The sequence below is a fragment of the Equus caballus genome, chromosome 15 (genome assembly GCF_041296265.1).
Source record: "Equus caballus isolate H_3958 breed thoroughbred chromosome 15, TB-T2T, whole genome shotgun sequence".
In the NCBI taxonomy this organism is placed as follows: domain Eukaryota; kingdom Metazoa; phylum Chordata; class Mammalia; order Perissodactyla; family Equidae; genus Equus; species Equus caballus.
The window spans coordinates 14232616-14256128 of record NC_091698.1 but is presented as its reverse complement, the minus strand read 5'-3'; the positions used below and the strand labels follow the sequence as shown (position 1 = coordinate 14256128).

General features: G+C 42.3%; 1 long non-coding RNA gene and 1 pseudogene across 1 annotated transcript in view; both read right to left on the bottom strand.

Moving 5' to 3' along the window:
* The window catches only part of LOC138915140 (disks large-associated protein 5-like), a 36606-nt pseudogene extending 19422 nt beyond the window's left edge, over nt 1-17184 (bottom strand).
* Nucleotides 17185-19883: 2699 nt separating this feature from the next.
* Nucleotides 19884-23513, bottom strand: part of LOC138917631 (uncharacterized) — a 29907-nt gene continuing 26277 nt past the window's right edge. Inside the window, exons 2-3 of the long non-coding RNA XR_011425861.1 lie at nt 22811-23004; nt 19884-20197 (exon numbers count right to left, since the gene is read on the bottom strand). This is a non-coding gene — a long non-coding RNA (uncharacterized lncRNA). The remainder of the gene's footprint in view (nt 20198-22810; nt 23005-23513) is intronic.

Here is a 23513-nt window from a genome sequence, read left to right as displayed (position 1 = left end):
TTTATCATATGAGCAAAACCATTTTTCAATGTGACACAGTAAGATTAACCATATAAAATGTGAAGCGTATTTTCTTTTTCAAGTCAATTTGTTATTTGGTATTTTTTTACTGCAATATAATTGGCATACAACATTACATTAGTTTCAGGTATACAACATAATGATTCAATATTTGTATATTGTGCAGTGATCACCCCAGTAAGTTTAGTTAACATCCATCACCACACACAGTTACGAATTTTGTTTTCCTGTGATGAGAACTTTTAAGATCTACTCTTAGCAACTTTCAAATATACAACATTATTAACTGTAGTCACGATGCAGTACATTACATTCTCTACTTACTTATTTTATAACTGGGAGTTTGTACCTTTCAACCACCTTTGCCAATTTAACCCACCCATTTCAACAGAATTTTTAGAGGTTTTTACGTTTCTGAGTTTTAATGAGATATGAATTGAAAGCAGAGTATTTCTACTCGGACGAGAGTTTAAGGGTAACACTGTCCCTGAGGCCTGTGTGGCTGCAAAGGTAGACACTAGCGATAATCCTTAAGGAGAAAACCAACCTTGAGGGAGGAGTGTGAGGTCCAGCTGCTCGCCTGTGAAGATCACCCTGTACTGCCTTCCTTGGAGGATCGATGTCTGATTTTTGGTAAGAATCTAGCCAGGTTTCTTACGCTTTGGCATAACTTTGTTTTTGTTTTTTTTTTTTTAAGGCTAAGGAATTGTAGCATGGATTATAAATTAAGGGACTGGGTCCTTGAAATGGTGGCTCTTTTTGAAGACTCTACCAGGCACTACGCTAGATGCTGTCAGAAACGTCAGGTGATTTAATTCTTGAAACTACTCTATGTAGATATTACATGTTACAGCTGGGAGAACAAACTCATAACTTCCCCAAGATTATATAGCCAATTGGAAGTGAGACAATAGGCAAACTCAGGCCTAGCTGAATCCAGAGTCAACGCATTTCACCCACTGCACCCGTCTCCTAGCCGATGCTCACATAAAGGTTTCCGTCAGCTGTGTTTTTATTTTCTCTCTTCTGTTAACCAAACTACACATTCTCTACCTATAAGGTTTTGAAGATGAGACACCTCATAAACCCTAACAGTAAACCCTCTTGATGCTTCCTTGTGCTTCAAGAGGTTTTCACACACGTGGAGGTTACCCTCTTGAAGCAGTTCTGTAAGCTTAATTTCAGCTTCATGAAAATCGCAATGAGATTTTCCAAATGTCTAGAAATAAACAGATACTTACACTCTACCTTGCCTGGTTCTTCTTTGATCTTTTCGGCAGGCCTTCCTTGATTGGGTACTTTTCTTTCTGTTTCATTATCTAAAATAAAAATGACATAACAGATCCATTTTGACTAGATAGAAAATTCTGCATTAAAAGTACTAGGTAAGGAGCCAGTCCGGTGGCATAGCAGCTGAGTTCATACACTCCACTTCGGTGGCCCGGGGTTTGCTGGTTCAGATCCTGGGCATGGACCTATGCACTGCTTATCAAGCCATGCTGTGGCAGGTGTCCCACATATAAACTAGAGGAAGATGGGCACAGATGTTAGCTCAAGGCCAATCTTCCTCAAAAAAATAAAAAAGTACTAGGTAATTTGGGAAAGACAAAAAGGCAACAATACGAATCTATGCCTTATAGGATTTTATGATTAAAAGTCATTTTAAAATAGCCTATTTAAAAACGATAAAAACAGATATAACTTCCTGCCAAGTATAGGATATCTGTTTTCAAAACAAAAGGTGCTAAGGTATTTTACCTTTTGCCTCTGACTATCAAATGCATATTTATTATAGAAAATCAGGAAAAGAAAAGCACAAAAACAATGCAAAAAAAAAAAATCACCCCAGAGGGGCAGGCCCCGCTGCGCAGCAGGTAAGTTCACACTGCTGCTTTGGCAGCCCAGGCGTTCAGATCCTGGTGAGGACCTACCCACTGCCTGTCAAAACCATGCTGTGGCGGGTGTCCCACATATAAAGCAGAGGAAGATGGGCACGGATGTTAGCTCTGAGCCACTCTTCCTCAGCAAAAAACAGGAGGATTAGCGGCAGATGTTAGCTCAGGGCTAATCTTCCTCAAAAAATAAACAAATAAAAATCACTCAAGATGACATTATTCAGAAATCATCACTGCTGACACTTCAGGGTATGCTTTTCCAGTTTTTTTCCTATGTTCACATATTCACATACATATTTTAGAATTGTGATCATACTGTTCAGAATTTGACTGTTTTCTTTGCCCACTTAATATACCCTGAACCATGTCATGAAGTGTCTTTCACAGGATCGTTCTTAAACGGTACACTGTATTCCACCAAACAAATGGGCTGTAATTTACTGGGGCCATTAATCTTCACTTTGTGGCTCTGCCCACCAATGCACATACTCCACCGCTTGAGCGCCCACTGTGTGCTAACTGGATGGTGGGGCACTGAACCTGTCTTCGGGACCTGGAATCTCCCGTTTCCTCCTCGCCTAGTCGAAGAAGTACACGATGACTTTAAAAACTGAGCACGAAAAACCTCAGGGACCAGAGCATTCTACTTCAGCCACTGATGAAGGAACAGTTCTCACCACGCGCCGCTCGCGTGGCCGGCGCGGCGGAGGCTGCTCCCGCGGAGGCTGCACTGGCGACGCCTGCCCCCGAGGTCTGCTTCGCTCTTTGAGTCATCGACCGAGTGGTTCTCACGCACGTGGGCATTGCAGGCTGCCCTGCTGCGGGAACCACGAAATTAAATGCTTTCGGCAATTACTAAAGCATTGTTGCGGCAACGTCAGAGCTTATAATAATTGCTAACACCCCTACCTTTTTTCTCGTTGGACACTTTCTTTTCAGAAGTTTGTCTTTGACCGGATCATGTTGCTTGAACATCACTCCTATTAATGATCTATTTAAAAGATTAGGTGGTACGTGATTTAATTGCTTAATGAATCAAATTACCACATTTTCAATCGGTATTTTGACCCCTCATCTGAAATCTGACTATTGTAAAGGACCCAGCAAAAAATCCACCACCCCAAATAAGATGAGATGAAAAAAGTTTTCCATTATATAGATTTCCTTACAAGCTTTTTGTAGAATCCTAGAATTTTGAAAATGCTAATAGCCTAAGCTATTCAAAATAGCTGACTATAATCTTCTGAGAGTCCTTAAACATACCAGCATGTTTTCGCTTCAAAACTTTTGAATTTTGTCTGGAAAAATCTTCTCCTGGATAGAAAACTCTTCCCAGGCGGGGCCGGCGGCCGGCGCGTCTCCACGCCATGAACTACCCGGGCCGCGGGGCCCCGCGGAGCCCCGAGCAGAGCGGCCGGGGCGGCGGCGCCTGGGAGCGGGGCGCGGACGCGGAGCCGGCGTTCGGGGGCGGCGTCTGCCGCTTCGACCGCCTGCCCGGCGGGGACCCGGGCGACGGCGAGGTGCCGCTGGCCCTGCTGCGCGCGGAGCCCGGGCTCGGCGACGACCACTACGACTTCGACTCGGCCGAGTCGGGCCCCTCGCTGCGCTTCTACAGCGAGGCCGGGAGCGGCGGCGGCGGCAGCTCCTCGTCGCTGCACCCGCCGCCGCCGCCGGGGCCGTCGAGCCCGGGGGACGGCGGGGCGGCGGAGGGGGGCCCCGCGGAGAGGAGGTGGCCCCGGCCCGGCGGTGCGGCCGCCCGGCACCGCTACGAGGTGGTGACGGAGCTGGGCCCGGAGGAGGTGCGCTGGTTCTTCAAGGAGGACAAGAGGACCTGGAAGCCCTTCATCGGCTACGACTCGCTCCGCATCGAGCTCGCCTTCCGGAGCCTGCTGCAGGCCACGGGCGGCCGGCCCCAGGCCGAGGACCCTCGCGGGGACCGTGCGTGCGGCCCTGCCTCCAGCTCCGGGGAGGACGACGACGACGACGAGCGCGGCTGCGGCTTCTGCCCGCGCGCGGCGGGGCGCGAGCCCACGCTGGAGGAGCTGGTCCACGTCGAGCGGGTGTGTGTGCGCGGCGGCCTCTACGAGGTGGATGTGACCCAAGGAGAGTGCTACCCGGTGTACTGGAACCGTGAGTAGCCGGCCGGGGGCGGGAGCGGGCCGGGCCGCCTCTGCGGGGCCCACACGCACCGGGTGGGTCTGGCAGGCGCTGAGGCCTGGCGTTTGGTCGGAGCCGGACGGAGACTGGGGCAGCGCCGGCGGGTGAAGGATGAAGGAGCAGATGGCAGAACCCGAACTGCCTGGGGTCAGGAGGAGCGGGTACTGCCGGGGGAGCGCCTCCTAGTGAGCGGGTGCTGCTGCCATCCCCTGGAGGTGCTCCAGGAACGATGCCCAGCTCGAAAGGTTGCAGTCGGTGATCCTACCCGAGCTGTGTCCACCCGGGAATCTGACTCGGTCTCGTTTATCCTGAACGACCTATGATTTAAGTAGCAGCCTGTCCTCCGGAGTGGGAATGTCGGAGAGGATCTGCGCGAGAATCAACAGTTCACTTATGGACTCGTGTCTACTAGGTAAAAGAAGAGTGACCACCTCTACCTCAGGCTTACAGAAAGCTTTCCAGAGAAACTTCTGCTCGACTGGGATCTTAAAGAAGGGCATTGCTGGCCGAGGGAATGGCATGGGAAAGGCCTGGAGTCATGAAGAAGGATAATGCACTCAGAGGACTCGGGTTCTGTTTGGCGGGAGCATTGGGAATAAGGAAGAAAAGAGTAGAAGACGGCAACTGCGTAGGCAGGCAGAGACTAAATCAGGACAATGCCTTTTCATACTGCAAACTTAAATTTTACCCTGTGAGAATGAAATGTTGGAAGGTATAAAATGAGGAAATTGCTTCATCAGATTTTTTCATATAAGATTATCGCTCTGGCAGCCGTGGAGAAGATAAATAGAACGCTGGAAAAGTGATAATCATAATCAGAGAGCTAGTTAAGGAGTTATTGCAGTATTGCAAGTGAGGATCAGTGAGGGTCCAGGACAGCCCTTTTCGAATGGTTATTGGAAGGATGGAGGAAGATGTTAAAGAATTAGAATGCACGCTATTAATGCAATATGAGTAAGAGGAAGGGTGGTCTAGTTTAGCTCTCATGTTTTCCACTTGGGGGATTGTAGAGGAAGAACAGGTTTCCCACCGAAGTCCACTTCGGGGTGGCCGAGGGAAGCTAAATAATCATTTATTGTGACATATTGCATTTAATGCCTGTTGCACACCCGGGTAGAAGCATCCAGTGGGCAGTTGGATATATGGGTCTGGAGCTCAGAAGAAAATAGTGCTGCAATTAAAGAAACAAAGATCCTCGTAATTTAAGCGAGTGGTCTCTGAAGTGATGTGTGCAAACACCCTGTTGGGGATTCTACAGTGAAAATATTTGAATTTATATTTACTTTCTATTTCATCCTTTCAAATTTTCTATTTTTGTATGTTTTATAATGTATAAAACATTTTAGAACAGTAATACATATGCATAATGTATAAATAAGTACGTATGAGAATGTGCTCAAGATATTTTTGGAGGTTAGTAATTTAAACTGATTGGGAACTAGTGGTCACTTCTGAGCATTGCCTTCACCATAATAACCTGAATTTTTTAAAAAAAATACATGTTTCTGGACACTATCTCCAGAGACTCTGATTTACTAAGTGTGTAGGAAGAAACCTGAAAAATCCATCTTTTAATTTAATTCCTCCAATGATTCTGATAATCAGCCAAGTCTGATTACAGGGTAAAACCATGGAAAACACATATAGAAAGAGAAGATAAGGAGATAGGTTTGAATGACACTGCTAATTCTAAAAGTTCCAAATATGTTAATTCATATTCTCTTGATTTTTAATAATCTCATAGAATGGCCATAGTCAGTACTGAATTGTCTCCACTAAGCTAAAATTAACATTAAAAATTCAAAAGTCTATTTTAATGTTATATGTTCTATTTTGGGCACAGGTTTCTCTCTCATACGTACACAGATTACATGGAACATTTTTTGACTAGCCGAGAGAGAACTTTTTTCCTAAGCATGTAAAATTCTGCCTTGCCTGGATCCACCAAAATATTAAACTTGAAAGGCTAAGGACAAAAATGGCCTATGATTTAAAGCCTGTTCTCCATTTCAAAATGAAGACATTGCCCACATCTAAAATCTTCCTTCTGTGAATCAAAATTTGAGAAAAAGATGACAACGTAATGTGAATGCCTGAAAGGATCACGTAATAAAAACTTTTGAGGACTGTTACGGGCTGAATTATGTCCCCCTGCAAACTCATATGTTAAAACCCTTACCACCAGCATCTCAGAATGGGATGGTATTTGGAGACAGGGCCTTTAAAGAGGTGATTATCAAGTTGAAAGGAGGCCATTAGGCTGGGCCCTAATCCTCTCTGACTGGTGTTATGTAAAGAGGAAATGTGGACACACACAGGGACACCAGGGATGCGCACACAGAGAAAAGACCACGTGAGGCCATAGTGAGAAGGCTGCCAAGTGCAAGCCAAGGAGAGAGGCCTCAGAAGAAACAAAACCCACTGACACCTTAATCTTGGACTTCCAGCCTCCAGAACTGTGGGAAAATAAGTTTCTCTTGTTTAAACCACCCAGAATGTGGTATTTTGTTATGGTAGCCCTAGCAAACTGATACCAGGACAATAAACCACTTATTCAACTTTACAGTTAGACTGATGAAGAACTGAGAAATATGTACAGGTTTTTAACCCTTATGGCCTTGTTTTTTGAATCAAAAGAAGCAAACAGTACTTACAGTATAATTGTATTGTCCAGAGTTTCTCACCTCTGTGAAATTGATTTAAACTTGGTAAATGGTAGATATTATTGACAGCAACTCTTGCCTCAATGTAATTTAGTATTCTTAGTGTAATTGTTACTTTGAAATGTGATCCCAGGTATATTTTGAGGTCTATATATTTTGTAAGATAGAATTTTGTGTGATTGCTAACTACTGACCCAATTTTGCAATTATAACATTGTAACCAAGCTAAATGAAGATCAGAATAAATGATTGTTTAATTAAAAAAAAAAAACAAAACTCTTCCCACAGTGCACTCTCCAACTTCCTTGGAGACTTCGTTCAAAATGCCACTGTCTCAGCGAGGCCCCATCAGAAGCTCACCCTGTACCAGCTTCAGTACTCCCCATCTGCTTTCTCCTTTTTTTTTTATTTCCCGCATAATACTAATGACCATCACATACTATATATTTTTCTTTTCATTGCCTGTCTCAGATGTAAGCTACATGAAAACAGGGAAGGTTGCTTTATTCATTACTATATCCTAGAGACTAGAGGAACATGGTAGTGACTCAATTTATTGAATACATGAAACAGAGCCTTCTCACCTGATAAAGAGACATGCTATTTACCTCCTTGCCCACTTCATTTTATTTTAGTAATCGTCCTATTAACTTTGTTCATAATGGTGTTCTGAAGCCCCATAAGTTTATCCCCCACCCTACGTGCTTTATATCCCTATCTGCATTTTATAATGACATGGATGCATAATAGAGCCCAGTAAACAAACAGAGTGACACACAGAGTTGGTATAGATCTCATAAGGGATGTTTGGCAATGAATATTTCAAGTGAGTACTTCCTTAGCATCTAGCCAAAACTGCTCTATGTTACCATACCAATAACAGGGAGTTTGGTACTGTTAACTCTAGTAAAATAATCACTCTGATTGAAGCTGATAATAGATTTAAAATGAATTTACTTACTCTGAGAAAAGGAGCATGATTCATCATTTTAGTAACAATTATCTCCTATCAACTACACCCTAGTCAGCTCCATTTGGGCTTTGGCCTTTGACCTGGCAATCCATACAAGATGGAACAGCATTAAAACAATCAAAAGAAGATAAAGTTAAAAAAAGGAACTGCCATAATTTACTTCCATGTCTCATTACAAAATAAAGTTTCCATTTTAAAGTTAAATTTTACCCATAGTCATCTAACCCTTATTCATTTATGGCAAAAAGATACTTGCCAAAAAGATACTTGCTAACTTAAATTACTCTCTTTTCTGGTTCTGGTTTGATTTAAATTATGCTTAAAAGCCTCAAAACGTACTCATATTTCTCAGTGAGCACAAAGGAGAAATTTCATACTATGTTTTCCAGGTATTAGAATCCTTGTTAATATGATGAACTGGAAATATTTGGAAGGGGTCGATGAAGAGACTAGAGTATTAAGATCTCTTCTCTCCTGTTTATGAAAAGATACTGCACAGCTTACTTTCTTAGCTTTGACAGTTTGCCTTCAAATCCAATGATTATGCACTTCTCCTCTGTCCATAAGAAAATGGAGACCTGATCAGAAAGCAAGGAAGAAATCCAGCAAGAGAAGGATTGATTAAAAGTGATAAGATATTTATCAACTCTAAAATTCCTGAAGAAGCACAACCAGACTTCTCCTCTAGATTAGGAGCCACTTGCTTCTCCAAATCTCAGGGAAGATCTAGTGCTGAAGAAACGAGGCACAAAGTAAACAATATTCAGCGATGGCTATCGTCTAAGTAGAATGAAAAACTACTGGTGAATCGTGTTATTTAACACAACAATGTGTGTCTTTTCCCCCCTACATATAACACTTTGTAAATAGCTGTTTACAGTTTAGACCAATGACTGGTGCCTTACATACTCTTGAGAAGCCAGATTAAATTCAGCCCCTTCCAAGAGGTCTTCTCTGATGTTCCTCCAAACAGAAACAATCTCGCCCTCCTCGAACACATACACACCATATTTTTCTGTATCTTTCCACCTTGAGCTACATTCTACTACTTTTGGTCACTTCCATGTTATCCTAAGGTCACACGCAGAGTAATCAAAGGTCTCTCAAATAAATCAATGACATTCCTGAAGCAAACAAAAACAGGCGATATCTTGAGCTTTTATGTTATTCACTTCTTATTTAAATCAGGAATGAATACACAGCCAACAAGAGACTACCTTGAAAAGAGCAAATCACCAGTGACTACCTAATTTACAAATCCAGCTGCCTGTGTTCAAACTTCATCCCTCTTGACTCATGGATCATTCTCTTCTTTAGATCACCCCTCCTCCAGCTTCTGTCCTGTTTTAGCTCTCCTGCCAATCTGACCTATCACTGGTACCTGACTTCTGCCCACTTGAAGGTGCTCTCTAGACCTCACTCTTTCACAATGTATATATCTTTACTGGAGTGGTCTCATTTAGCCCTACAGCTTAAACCCCCATCCATACTCCCAATATCATATCCTAAATCCACCACTCAGCATGGATCTCCGTCCTGATTTTCAAATTTTTATTCCCAACTGCCTGTTATCCAGATGGCCCAAATGAGCTTAAAAAAAAAGCAGAAAAAGCATTATCAATATGCACCCACTTAGGCATATTCCTTTTCCTGCCTTCCACCCCTCTTTTAGCAGCAGCACAATTTATATGGTTGCTCAAACTAATTTATCTTCAGAATCATCTTATCTCTGACTCTTCAATTTCCTTCACCCCTCTCCATCTGCTTGGTCCCCGTCAATTTCTCTCCTGAGATGTCTCACACCTGTTTCTTCCTTTAAGCCCACTGCCCCAGTCCCCTTATCCTGTCTCATCTATTCTAGCACGACAGTCTCACTACAGTCTTCCTACCTATAAGTTCTTCCCCTTCCAGACTACGATCTTCCAGCCTAGGGTAATCTTCCTGAATTATTAATCTGATCATGGTACAAGCTCATGTATAAGCCTCTCTTGACTCTGCGCATCCGACAGGATGGACGCCAAATCCTTCACCCGGCCTTCACCGTCCAGCCCAGCTCTGACTGCTTTGCTAGTTTTATCCCGTGTCAACCTACCTATGGCTGCACAAAGAGACCTGATCTTTATCTTCTGAACTATTAGTATGTCCTTCCCGGCTCCTGCCAACTAGCTAAGTGAATAAAGGGACTACAGGGAAAGGGTTATTTTAGTCATTTAAACTCTCAAAGAATCGCTTCTTGGCCTCTTGGCTAAGATCAAGTATAATCTCTTAAAGAAAAGTCTGGTTAAGAACTATTCCTGAATATCAAGTTATGATACTAAATTTACCTTTTTTGGTTGGTGTGCTGGTATTGATGAAAGAAAAATAGGCTTATTGGGTCAATAAACACCCACTATAAACGGTTGTCGCTGAGGTTTCTCTCTTAATTTTTTTAGTCGCTTTTCCTCTAGGTATTTCCGGAGCATTTGTCTTCGTTGATCACTTAGAAGAGAGACTTCGCTGATCCTAAGCAGGGGGGAAAATAGCATATAAAACGTTCAAATAAAAAGTTATCCAAATGTCTAATATGCCATTGTCTAACTTCAACAGCTGCTAAGCAATACTTTCAGTAACTTCGTATTGATTCCTTAGCACGCTAACCACACAAGTCATTTCAACCCCTATTCTTTTAAAGTTTCTCTTCCTTTTGCCTTCTCTTGTTCACATATTAACAGCTTGTCATGTACTAGGCATGCATTACTTCACTTTTAAATTAATTAACTTCTATAATCACCCACCTCCAAGCTGACCTCCAACAATTCTCACCTCCTGGTAGTCACGCCCTTGTGTTGTCCCCTCCACACAGAATAGGGCTGAGCTGTGTCACCAAGAAAAGTGTGGGAATGATGGAGTGTGGCTTCCAAGACTGTATCATTAAAGACAGTGCAGCTTGGCCCTGCTCTCTCTCAGATCACTTGCGCTGGGGAAGTCAGTGGCCATGTGGAGCCTTAAGGAGACTCAAGCAGCCCTATGGAGACGCCACATGACGAAGAACTAAGGCCTCCTGCCAAAAGCCAGCATCCACTTGCCAGTCATGTGAGTGAGTCATCTTGGAAACAGCTCCTCCAGCCTCAGTCAAGCTTCAGAGGCATCCCTGGATGACACCTTGACTGCAACCTGCAGAACCACCCGGCTGAGCAGCACCCAAATTCCTGACCCACAAAAACTGTATGAAATAATAAATGCTTGTTGTTTTAAACCATTAAGTTTTGGGGTAACTAACACAATTTTTCCTTTGAGATTAAGGCTAGTTGTCAGATTCCTTACCTCTCACCTATGATTCTCAACTCAGGTTTCTACCATGTATTCTCATGTTTATTTAAACTTGTTTAAAAAATATGAGCAGCTACTATGTACCAGACATTTTTAGGAAGTAAGAATAAGAGAATTTCTGCCCCTGAAGGCCTCACAGTATCGTGGGGGAGATGAGCACAGTTCCAATTTGGTTTAGCATGGATTGAAGACTACGAGAATGCAAAATTGAGAATGAGTATAAACCTGTCTGGGGAGGTCAGGAAAGGCTTGTCAGAAGAGTGAATACCAGAGAAGGGTTCTGAAGAATGAGAGTGCCTTTGCCCACTGGGAGAGGGTTTAAAATAATCCAGGGAGATGACTGCACAACTCAGTAAATTTACATAAAAAAGGACATTTACTTAAATGGGTGAATTTTATGGTATGCAAATTCTACCTGAATAAAGTTGTTTAACAGAAATAATCCAGGCAAAGAACAGAAGATGCGAAAGCTCAGATGATGAAATGGTTAATCATCGATGAAACCCCTATATCCTCAACTTCCCTGAAGTTCCTGTTCCCTTCATCTCTTGATTTAACCGAAACCTGACTCTCCCCTGAAGACAATGCTCCCCATATTGTCCTCTCAAGTGGTTGACTGATTTCTTCTCCCAAAAAGGTCATATCACTGGGCCTGAAGCGGGCCGGGGGGGTGATCCCTCATTTCTGTTTCTCAATTATTTCTTCCTCTTCAGTAGAACAGCCCAGCTTTATATTTCACGTCATCAGACCATACTAGACAGTACCCTGACTTGCCATCTATAGATGGCAGGTTCTTCTCTCAGTATTTTACAATTTAGTAAATGGCCACTCCATTTTTTTAGTTGCTCAGGCCAAAACCCTTAGAACCAACCTGACTTTTCTTTATCAACCTACATCTACTTCATTAGGAAATCCTATTGGTTCAAACTTCAAAATATATCCAGAATGAAACCACCCAGGGTTGCCGTTCCCACTGTGGTCAACCATGAGCTAAATTATTGCAGTTGTCTCCCAGCTGGTCTCCTGGAGGCCATGCTGGTCACCCTACCATCCATAAGTGATGCTTTAAAACATAAAGCAGATTATAAACACACTAATCCAATAATGGCTTCTCATGTCACTCAGAGTAAAGCTCATCTCCCCGTAAAGAAGGCCCTCGGGGCTCTACGGCCACTGTCCCCCTTGTTCGTTCTTCTCTAGCCACGCTCACCTGCTTGCTTCTCTGGAACATGCCAGGCCTACTGCCACCTATAGACCGTCACAAATGGAAAATAAAGGCTATTTTAACAGCATACTGACAGAGTTAGACTTTCCTTTGAGAGATTTTGGTCAAGGAACGGAGTATTTGAGAGGGCTAGAGTAGACGCAAGGAGCTGATATAGGCAGCAATATCACCTCCTCAGACAAAAAATGTCTAGCTCTTCCTTTAAAGGTCACCCTTTATCATTCTATGGCCCAGTTTCGTTTCCTCCCAACTCCTAAGACACGTTATTCCTTACTTTCTCCCCCGCAAATACCAACCCATTTCCTTTGACCTTCAAACATGCACCGATCACGTCATCTCAAAGCCAAAAACAACCCTACAACACTTTTGTCCAATTCTTTTCTCTCATTTTCCTTTAGAATCACAAAAGTGATAAATCTGGAAGAAATATTTTAGCCCAAGCCTCTCTTTTGCAGAATCAATTAAGCTTGAATACGTTCAATATGTTGTACATGCTGCATATTTCACTGGTCCTGGAAAATGACAAAATTGAAGCAGTGAACATTTAAACAACTGGACACCTCATTTATCTCCAAAACTTCTATTTTAATGTCCCTTATCAATTCATCTTGTCAACACTTATCTTATTCAAACTCCAGAAGTCAGAACTTTATTATCCGTACTGCCATATAGGAATCCTAAAGCGTTACAATACTCCACAAGTGAATGGAACTTTCACAGCCTTTACCCTAAATAGACAGTGTTTAGTTGTAGAAAATACCAAGTTATTTAGAATGGGATTTCAAAACTCCATTCTTCTGGTAAGGTGTTTTTTTTTTTTTTTTTTTTTTTTTTGATGTGGAAGATTGCCCCTGAGGTAACATCTGTTGCCAAATCTTCCTCTATTTTGTTTGCTGGACGCTGCAACAGGCTTGATGAGCACTATGTAGGTCCATGCCCAGGATCCGAACCCACAAACCCCGGGCCGCAGAAGCAGAGTATGTGAACCTAACCACCACACCACCCAGCTGGCCCCTGGTCAAGGATTTTTTAACCTCAGGTATTAAACCAACTTTTTTCCCCTCTTCAAAGCAGTTAAAACTACAATAGCTCTTTACTTACTTTGCCTTACACGCATCTCTTCTGGAATAGGCTCTTGAGATGCCTCCTCCAATTCAAGATTTCTACCTTCCAACGTTGGAGTGTCATTTTCATTCATATTTATCATATTTGCCTGCTTTCTGAGAGAGAAATCTCTCCTCAGCAATTTTAGCTCTAATCATCTCAATATTTAAATCCTTTCTCAGTTGACTGGCAAAATGTGATGCAGCCATCCTGCCAGGCAAAAGAAAGGTAGACAACTTATATAGATTTTCATATTATTTAAAAAATTAAGATTCCAGTTCACCTCCTGCCCCAACTCAGAGCATTCTGACATAAAAATTTTTCAGTACAAAATGCAATAAATATGTGACACTGCAAAGTGGGAAGAAAGTTAGCAAAAGATAGTACAGTCTATTTTGGGGTTCTACATAGGGCCTTGCTTGACAGATGAAGTGAAGCCCAGGAAGCTATGGGCCATGACACAAACAAGAGGCTCTAGGCTCACCGCACAGCATTACAAAGTGACAAGAGTGAAGGAAAGGAGAGGATAGGGAGAGTAAGCAAAGGACAGTATACAGAATCGTTTCCTAACCTTTCCCTGTGATGAAGGCAGGCAGCCTGGCATTTTTTCTCAAGCCACAAAACAAAACAAACCAAACACACGAGATGCCTATTAGACAGACAGGGATGATAAGCAGGCAGTTGGATATACAAGATTGAGCAAAAGATGGGTTTTTAGAAGAATTACCATGGTCACACAGAAGGATAGCCATACAGTTTGCCATTTGAGGGCATAATGAAATTATTTTCGGCCATGTAAGAAATCACATTGTTTAGCTGGCACATACTCTTTTCTTAGAAAGATTCTTGAGAACGTGTTCAAGCCAAACAAGGGAGAAGGACAAGAAACAGGATGCCATGTGTTCCAGGAAATCCTTCATTCAAATGAGGAAAAGAATAAATGAAAGTGGAAAGTCTAAGGGAGTCACCTATGCAGCTGGTATAGAAAACAACCAAGCCCAACGGGAGAAAGATGACTGATTCTCCACAAGTGTTGCTGGCTCAAAAGAAAAAAAAAAGAAAGAAAAAGGGGACGGTCTGCCAATAGGAAGATAAAAAGTTCTAAGCAAACTAGACTGTTCAACAACAAGAACAACTGAGACAGTCCACTAGAAAACTCCAAAGAAAAATCTGCACAAGAAATGCAACCCATTAAAATGTTACGATCAACAGAGTATACAAAAAATGAGAATTCTTCTGACTTGGATGCTAATAACACTCTCCTGTAAGAGCCCAGGGGAAGTGACAAAGGACTCTACTTTTCAGTAAGCATGCTCCTCTACTATTTGACTTCCCACCTCCTGGAAGTATTAATGTGCTAAATGTTAAAGAAACAATAAACCATTAGTTACTTTAAAATACAGCGTAGCACTATACACCACAAAGAGAGACAGCCTGCATGCAAAAGCTTGAGTTAATAGCAAAGGCGTGTTTAATTGTCACCTAAACCAGCACAGGTGGTTAGTATCATCGCTGTTACACAGGTGAGGGAGAGAACTGCCCGCGCTAGCACAGCCAACAGGCGCTGGAGCTGGGATCTCAAGCCCCGCAGCCTGGCTCTTCACATCACTACATCCAAGTTCCCCTCTTGGCTGAGTGGAGTTTCTTCCAGCTTGAAAGTCTAGAATGCCTTCATCTTGCTTGCCTAGAGGTTCCCAACCAGGGCGGTTTTACATGTCGCCGGCTCTGGGAGCAGCTAATGGAATTGAAGGTCGGGGCCAAGGATGCTAAGCATCGTCCCGCCCCAGAGGCCAATCACGGCCCAGTGGTGAAACGCTGACTGCTACATAGATTATGGAAACAAATATTTACTCTTCTGGAGGACGGAGGCATCGGCTGCGGGAAGGACAGGTAACTGGTCCTAGAGGAGCCTCCCCCGAGAGGAGTCCAGCTCGCCGCCGCCCACCTCAGACCCTTCCAGACCTTCTAGGAGGAGGCGAGCCAGCGCCCTTCCTCCAGCTCCCAGCACCCACCTCCCTGAGGCAGCCTGTAGCGTGAAACCTCAGTCAAACCCAAAGGAAAGAAACGCTCCGTATCTGGAGAGCCGCCGCTGCCGCCGCCTCGGAGCAGCGCCGCCTACACCTGAGCCGCCCAGAATCCGAACTTCCCACACCCAGCCTCTGATTGGAGGGCCTTTGAGCAACCCCGCGGGGAAAGGGGCCCGCCCCTTCTTTTTTTGACTAGGCTTGCGATTTCGTCCGTCCCTGCGCTATTCGAATTGATTGAAAGGTGAACGGACTGTTCAAAGGATGGGCGCGTCCGACGCGATTATGGCTGAGGATCGGGGACAGGGCGCTGGTGAGGCGGTGCGGTCCGTAAACCGCCTGGAGCTCCAGGGCGCCAGCATCCGAGGAAAGATGAAAGCGCTCCTCGGAGCAGAAGGGACTCAGTGTTTGCAGGGCTTTTAATGTCCTTGTTTAGTCACACAAATCCAGCACAACTTATTGGAACGTTTTCTTCACTTAATATTTTTTAAAAGGGGTTTACTACCCCAGAATTCTCCTTACATCGCTTAGCGTTACTTTCCAACATCGCCAGGCTTTTTTTTTTTCCATCCGGTTTTTATTGAGGTAAAATTTAAATACCGTGGAAAGGATTGATCTTTTAGTGTGCGATTTCATGAGTTTTGCTAAACGTAAACAGCTGTGTAAGCACCACCCAATCGGAAAACAGCATTTCCATCACTGAGAGTTCCCTCATCCCCTTTCCAGGCACCCACTGTTAGGCAGCCAACCTCTGCTCTGATTTCCATCACCACACACATAAAGGGGGTAGTCCTCTCCCAGGTGGCCCTTCTTTCTCTAACCACGCTTTCCAGATCCATCCCTACTGTTGCGTGATCAGGAGTTGGTTTTTATTGCTGAAAGGCATTCCATCGAATACTTTGTCTATCCATTCACCCATTGCTGGACATCTGGATTATTTCCGTTTTTGGCTATTATGAATAAAGTTGTGTGGAAATTAATAAATAGAAACCTCACTAAATTGGAGTCTTGGGATCCAGAGGCGGAGCTTTCACACCCTACCTCCTAGCAGAGCCCAACAGGAAGAAGACAGACTTCTTCTTGACCAAGAAGCTCAGCCAATGAGAGACTATCACAACTCAGCTAGTGAAACGCTGCTACACCTCTGGACTCCTTGTTTACAATGGCCCTCCCAACTTCCTCTTCCGCCCAGAATAGAGTTTCTCCTCCATGCTGCTAGCGACTTGCACCTGGCTCGCCGTGGTTTCAGACTTTGAATTGCAATTCTTTCTTGGTTCCCCGTAAACCCATTTTTGCCGGAGAAATAACTGGCTGTCTGTTTAAGGTCAACAGTTGCTATAAACATTCTTGTGCAAGTCTTTTTTGTGGGCATGTTTTATTTCTCTTGGGGAAATATAGATGTGGTATTTCTGGGTCATTCTGGGTATGCTTAACCTTATAGGAAATTGCCAAGCAGTTTTCCAAAAGAAAGCTGGCACATTGTTAGGAATGGAGAGGGTCATGGTGCAATGATAGAAGATTCTATTCACCAAGCTAGAGCAATTTGAAACATGTATGGATCTAATAAAATAGGCTCACAATTGATGAAGCAAAAATTTACAGAACTACAGAGAAAAAATTGATGAATCTGCCATTATCGTGAGTGATTCAACATACCTCTCTCAGCGCTGATTGACCAAACAGACACAATTCAGCAATGATATAAAGACGAGTCAACAAAAGAATTAAGCAACTTGACCAAATGAACCCTGACCCATGACAGAGACAATCCAGAGCTGATCCCTGCTTCCTGGGTCCCTCCCCAGAATCACCCAGCAGGGCCCACACCCTGAGGTGAGCCCCTCCCAGGTCACCGTGCCCAGACTCCCCAGGGTTCCCCTGGGAGGCCTCATGTTCTCCCTTGCAGCAGCAAGTAAATAAACCAAACTTTGCTTAACTGCAACTTGTGATACCAAACCTCTTAATCTCAAATTCGCGTGTCTGATGTACAGTAAGCTGAACACAGAGACATGCATGCCTGGAGGCAGAGAAAGATTTATTCAAATTGGCCAAAACAAGGGGGAGGAAAACAGGTTCTCTCAAAACCACCTTCACAAGAGAGGAAGGTGGGGGATTTCATAAGCTAAGGGGGTTGGCAGGAGGAGTTTCAAAGAAACAAAGGGGAAATCCGTGATGTTCCTTTCGCTCCAGATAAGCCCTTGGGCAATTTGACTTCTGGGTATCAAGGGCAGCTGGGGGCTGTTTATCTGGTGATTGTAACTTCATTGAAGGCATTCTTGGGGCTGCACTGGTGGTGTGGCAGTTAGGTTCATATGCTCCACTTCAGCAGCCCCGGGTTCATGGGTTCAGGTCATGAGCACGGAGCTGTATGCCACTCATCAAGCCATGCTGTGGCGGTGCCCCATATACAAAATAGAGGAAGACTGGCACAGATGTTAGCTCAGGGACAATCTTCCTCACCAAAATAATAATAATAAAATTAAAAGTAACAACAATGAAGGCATTCTTTTTCTTCTGCAAAATAAGCTTATAAATCCTTGTTACCCTTGAGTCACCACTCAAGTTAAACAAAAAAAGCAGCAAATTGACAAGATTAATTTCCTTTCACCTACATCTGTGTTGGGAACAAGGTCAAAAGAATCGAATGTTTACAGTAACCCTCAGGTACCCAGCTTCAGGTGTTCTTGGTGGTCTCCATCTGATGGGCTTTATCTGTAGACATCTTGAGATGGAGTCCTGAAATCTTGAAATTGGATTACCAAATAGGAGCAAGAGAAATAATTATTGATTCAAGAAAAATTTATAATGTAGAGCGGAGATTAGTTTTAGAGTCTGACCACCTAGGGCTCTAGTTCTGGAGCTGCTCAATTTCTGTTCTCAGACTTCATTGATGTGAGTCATATCAACACCTACTTCATAAGTGATATGAGATTTTCACATATTGTGTATATGGGGTAGCCATTCTGGTTCAAAACTGATTTGGCTTGAACTAAGGAAGCTTGACTTACTGCCTATCAAACACACATTGTACATCTGCTTTAACTGTTAAAGAATGCATTCTCTTACAAGAATGCATACGTCCCCTCCTACAATGCCAGTCTCAGCCAGTATCCAGTGTCAGTAATTCCCTATTAGTAACACCCATATCAGCACTCTGAAGATAACTTCCCTTTCCTGGACATCAGGGTCAGGTTGACCTGCTAATTTTTAACTGAATACCTCTTTGAAACTTTGATGAGTATGTATCCTGGGCATGTTTAAGGTATGTTCTTTGTTCTAAAAAGCTATAAAACTGTACTGAAAACCATGCTTCTCTGGAACATTTTCTTCCTTTGTGGAAACTGCCTTCCCAGGTTATAATCCTCAACTTGGCTCAAGTAAAACTCAGCTTATCTCTCTAACCTATAGACTGGTTATGGGTTATTTTGCGTAGACATAAGGTTGTTGTGAGAATGAAATGAAATATCCTACCTAACGATCATAGCATAGCAGCTGGAATACAGTAAGGACTTCAAAACCTGGTAGTTACTGTGAGCTGACCACAAAAGGGAAAAGTTAGAATGAGGCTCAAATCCTGCGGGCGCCCCTGTGTACTCCACCAGCCCCGTTCCTGGCAAGGCAGGGAGCAGGGCTTGGGTGGAGAACCGGACTTCATTACTTAATGAATCTATTTGCCTGTAACAGTTAAAGCTGAAAGGAAGATAATGGGGCTCTAAATTCTCCACTGGAATTAAAGGAGGAAAGAATTACAATTAAAGGATTCTCCATTTCAAAAACTTGTTCTGTTTTCCCCAGTTTTAAAGATGCTCTCTAGAGCCAGCCTGATGTCCCAGCAGTTCAAGTTCAGCGTGCTCCACTTCAGCAGCCTGGGTTCAGTTCCCGGGCACAGAACCAGACGACTCATTTGTCAGTAGCCATGCTATGGTGCTGGCACACTTAGAAGAACCAGAAGAACTTACAACTATACACAACTATGTACTGGGGACTTTGGGAGGAAAAAACGAAGAAAAAATGAGGAAGATTGGCAACAGACGCTAGCTTAGGGCAAATCTTCCCCTGCAAAAATAAATAAATAAATAAATAAATAAATAAAGATGTTCTCACTTTGTGTGTCTAATAAACTTTTAAGGCCTAATGGCTCCAGAGTCCATGTAAACCAAGCCTTGGATTAGCAGGGGCCTGAGATGAGTACAGGATAGTGGCAAAGAGTGTGGGCTTTGACTTGGGTTTTAATCTCTACCCTGCCACTGTTTTAAATCCAAAGGTTGAAGGCCATATATGGCCTTGGGCAAGAGGCGTAACCCTTCATAAACCTCAGTTTGATAACAATCTCTTCTCCATGGAGTTTTAAGATAAATTGTATTACAGTACCTGGCAAATAATAGATTTTCAATAAATGGTACTTTAAAATACTGATAATGACAACAACAATAATAACAATATCCCTGGATCTACCATTAGAAATTATGAGCATTTTTAGGTAAAGTATTGAGACATCAAGAGCAAGAGGTATTGCTATAAAAAATTAGTAAGAATGACAAAATTTAACATTAGTTGGCCACAAGTATAAACTGGTGGAGTCTTTCTAGAAAACAAATATAGAGCTGTTTCCCAATCAGTCTTACATGTCTAAAGGATGAATAGGGTCTCACTTAATCCAGAACACTGTCAGCCATTGCTCTGAATCAGCATTTTCCCCCTTAAGTGTCCATTTGGAGACTTAAAGAAAGTAGAACTCACTCAAACTTTTCTTTCTTCATCCACTTATTGCTGCTTTCTTCCACCAATAAGTAAAAGCTGTTGATGATTCTTCCCTCAGTAACTGTCTGAGAAAACATAGCAGAAATACAATAAATATGTTGATTGGCGTTTTTATTATGTAGATGTTTTATATAAGGTGACAAATATTTTTCTTTTATGGTGCTTTAGAACTCATAAAATATGATTCAAAACACTTTTAAAAAATCTCTGTAAAATTTAAGCACACATCTCCAAAATCACCTCTGAAAATGTATAAATACAGAGTTGACAGACTGCAATTATTTACAAGTCACACACACATATTGACAAAGCCTGGGAGGAGCTGGGTGATCTGGCAAGATCGCGTGAACCTTTCTTGTGTTTTAATTTCCACCAGCAGTGTAATAATGGTTTTTATACAAAAAATATAGTTTAAAAATTCCTGCAAATAGCTCAATCTAATTATGTCCCTGATGATCTAATTAAATGTTAAATTTTCAGATATTAAAAACCCACATCTTTCTTGAAAAGAAAATGTTTTAATTAATTGCTGTATATTTTTTATGTTTTATATATGCTATATATTACAAATTAATCACTCTCTTCGTATTAGCTATTTAAGGTATTTCTAATTTTCCTATTATACATAATCCTTCAATTAACATCTTTTAAAATGTCAATTTTTGTTCAAGCTTCTCTTTTATGTCTCAACATTAGATTTTTATTTCCTTGGTCTTTACAATGGAAGACAGGAATGGCACTCTTTTAAAAACTGAAAGAAGTAGAGATGCCTGTCAAACAATGCAAGATTTACACATTTCCACCCCTTTCTGTCCTTCCCCACCACTGCCATCTCCACATAAGTGTGATCCCTTTCAGTGTGTCCAAGTTTCTGATAATTTCTTAGGAGACAATCCCAGACAGGGGAATTACTGAGTAACATAGAAATTATAGAAATATTAAAGGAAATTATTGGTGGCAAAAAAGAAAAATTCAAATCCTATATATAGGGAAATAAGAAACATTTACACCAAAGAAAACAAAGATAAAAAGAAAGTCAATGGAATGGGGTAATGCTTGCCATTAGTATGTCAGAGGGAAGTCTGGTATCTAAAATATAGAGAACTGCTGATAAATTTCTTCGGACAGTAACTAGGATGCAGTGGATGAATAAATATTGGCAGAGGAGAAAAACAAGATCTGGAGGTCAAGGAACTTGCCCACCTTCTGAAGGAAAGTAGAGTGTGAAGAGGGCGCTGAGTCTGTGTGCTTGACTGTGCCGTCTTGCACTCTCTCTTATTAAGGATGATGTGTATTTTGTACGCGAAGTTTAGATCTCAGGAATAAACATATAGTGTGATGTGCACTGATAGAGAATAGATGCAGGAAATGGGATGGAATGGAGCAGGGTGCTGGAATATATATATATAGTGTGGTGTGTACTGGTAGAGAATATATGCAGGAAATAGGATGGAATGGAGCAGGGTGCTGGAATATATACATATAGTGTGATGTGCACTGATAGAGAATAGATGCAGGAAATGGGATGGAATGGAGCAGGGTGCTGGAATATATATATATATAGTGTGATGTGCACTGGTAGAGAATATACGCAGGAAATGGGATGGAATGGAGCAGGGTGCTGGAATATATATATATATAGTGTGATGTGCACTGATAGAGAATATACGCAGGAAATGGGATGGAATGGAGCAGGGTGCTGGAATATATATATATATAGTGTGATGTGCACTGATAGAGAATAGATGCAGGAAATGGGATGGAATGGAGCAGGGTGCTGGAATATATATATATATATAGTGTGATGTGCACTGGTAGAGAATATACGCAGGAAATGGGATGGAATGGAGCAGGGTGCTGGAATATATATATATATATAGTGTGATGTGCACTGATAGAGAATATACGCAGGAAATGGGATGGAATTGAGCAGGGTGCTGGAATATATCTTTAAAGTGGTTTTACTATACCAGAGGACATGATTGTTTTTGAGACTCTGATAAAGAAATATTTTGAATGATTTCTTCTTTTGAAAGACGGCGTGCTCATTACCATTGCCTTGTCACTCTTGCTAAGTTTTGTTAGTGTTTCCTTCTAGTCGTTTCCCAAGTATTTCTTTTTGGCTAAATTATTTGTTTATCTGTATAAAGCTAAGGGGGTTTGTTTTTCAGTGTGGATTTTTTAGCAGGTCTTCCTAATACGGGAAGGAATTTAATAGTGAATTTTTAAAGTAAAGGCCTAGTGCCCATAGGCATATTTTAATATGTGAATTCTTTATCAAATATGTCATAAATATTGAGGAGGCGGTGTGTTAAAATAGTCTTATTTATTTATTTATTTAATTTTTAAAAATATTTTTTAAAATTTTTATTGAGTTAATGATGGGTTACAATCTTGTGAAATTTCAGTTGTACATTAATGTTTGTCAGTCGTGTTGTAGGTGCACCCCTTCACCCTTTGTGCCCACCCCCCACCCCCGTTTCCCCTGGTAGCCACTAATCTGTTCTCTTTGTCCACATGTTTAAATTCCTCATAGGAGTGGAGTCATACAGAGATTGTCCTTCTCTATCTGGCTTATTTCACTTAACATAACTCCCTCAAGCTCCATCCATGTTGTTGCAAATGGGACGATTTTGTTCTGTTTTATGGCTGAGTAGTATTCCATTGCATATACATACCACAACTTCTTTATCCATGGAAGCACTTAGGTTGTTTCCATGTCTTGGCTATTGTAAATAATGCTGCAATAAACATTGGGGTGCACAGGACTTTTGGAGTTGCTGACTTCAAGCTCTTTGAAGAGATACCCAGTAGTGGGATAGCTGGGTCGTATGGTAGTTCACCATTCCCTTTCCACTTAGACTACTGACACCTATCTTATTGAGAAAAGATGGAATTAAGATTACTATCAGTGTGCTCATTATATTTTTAAAAAATAAGTCTATCAAATCTTTGTCTAGGATTAACTTTTATTAATTGATTTGCATTCAAGTGATTAGGATGATTACAAATAATTATCTAGTCAACTCTTAAAATTTTAATAACATTCCTCTCTTTGGGCATGCTTGGAAAATCTGTCCCTGAATCAATATTACAAAATATCTACATAATTTTCACCACAGAACTTCTACAAATAATTATCCATTCCATTTTGACTATTATAGCTTATCCTAGAGAATTAAGTAAATATGTATTACTTCACTCCTGCACACCCTTTAAACGCAGCTAACAGACACTGAATAAACCAGCCCATCCTGGCGGTATCAGGAGTTACTTGCCCCACGTGCTGTCCCCAGGCTGCAGCCGCCTGAGGGGACTCGCCCGGGGCCCCGCCCTCAGAGCTCACACCCGCCGTGCGCTCTCGCCGCGGGGCCGCCCCCC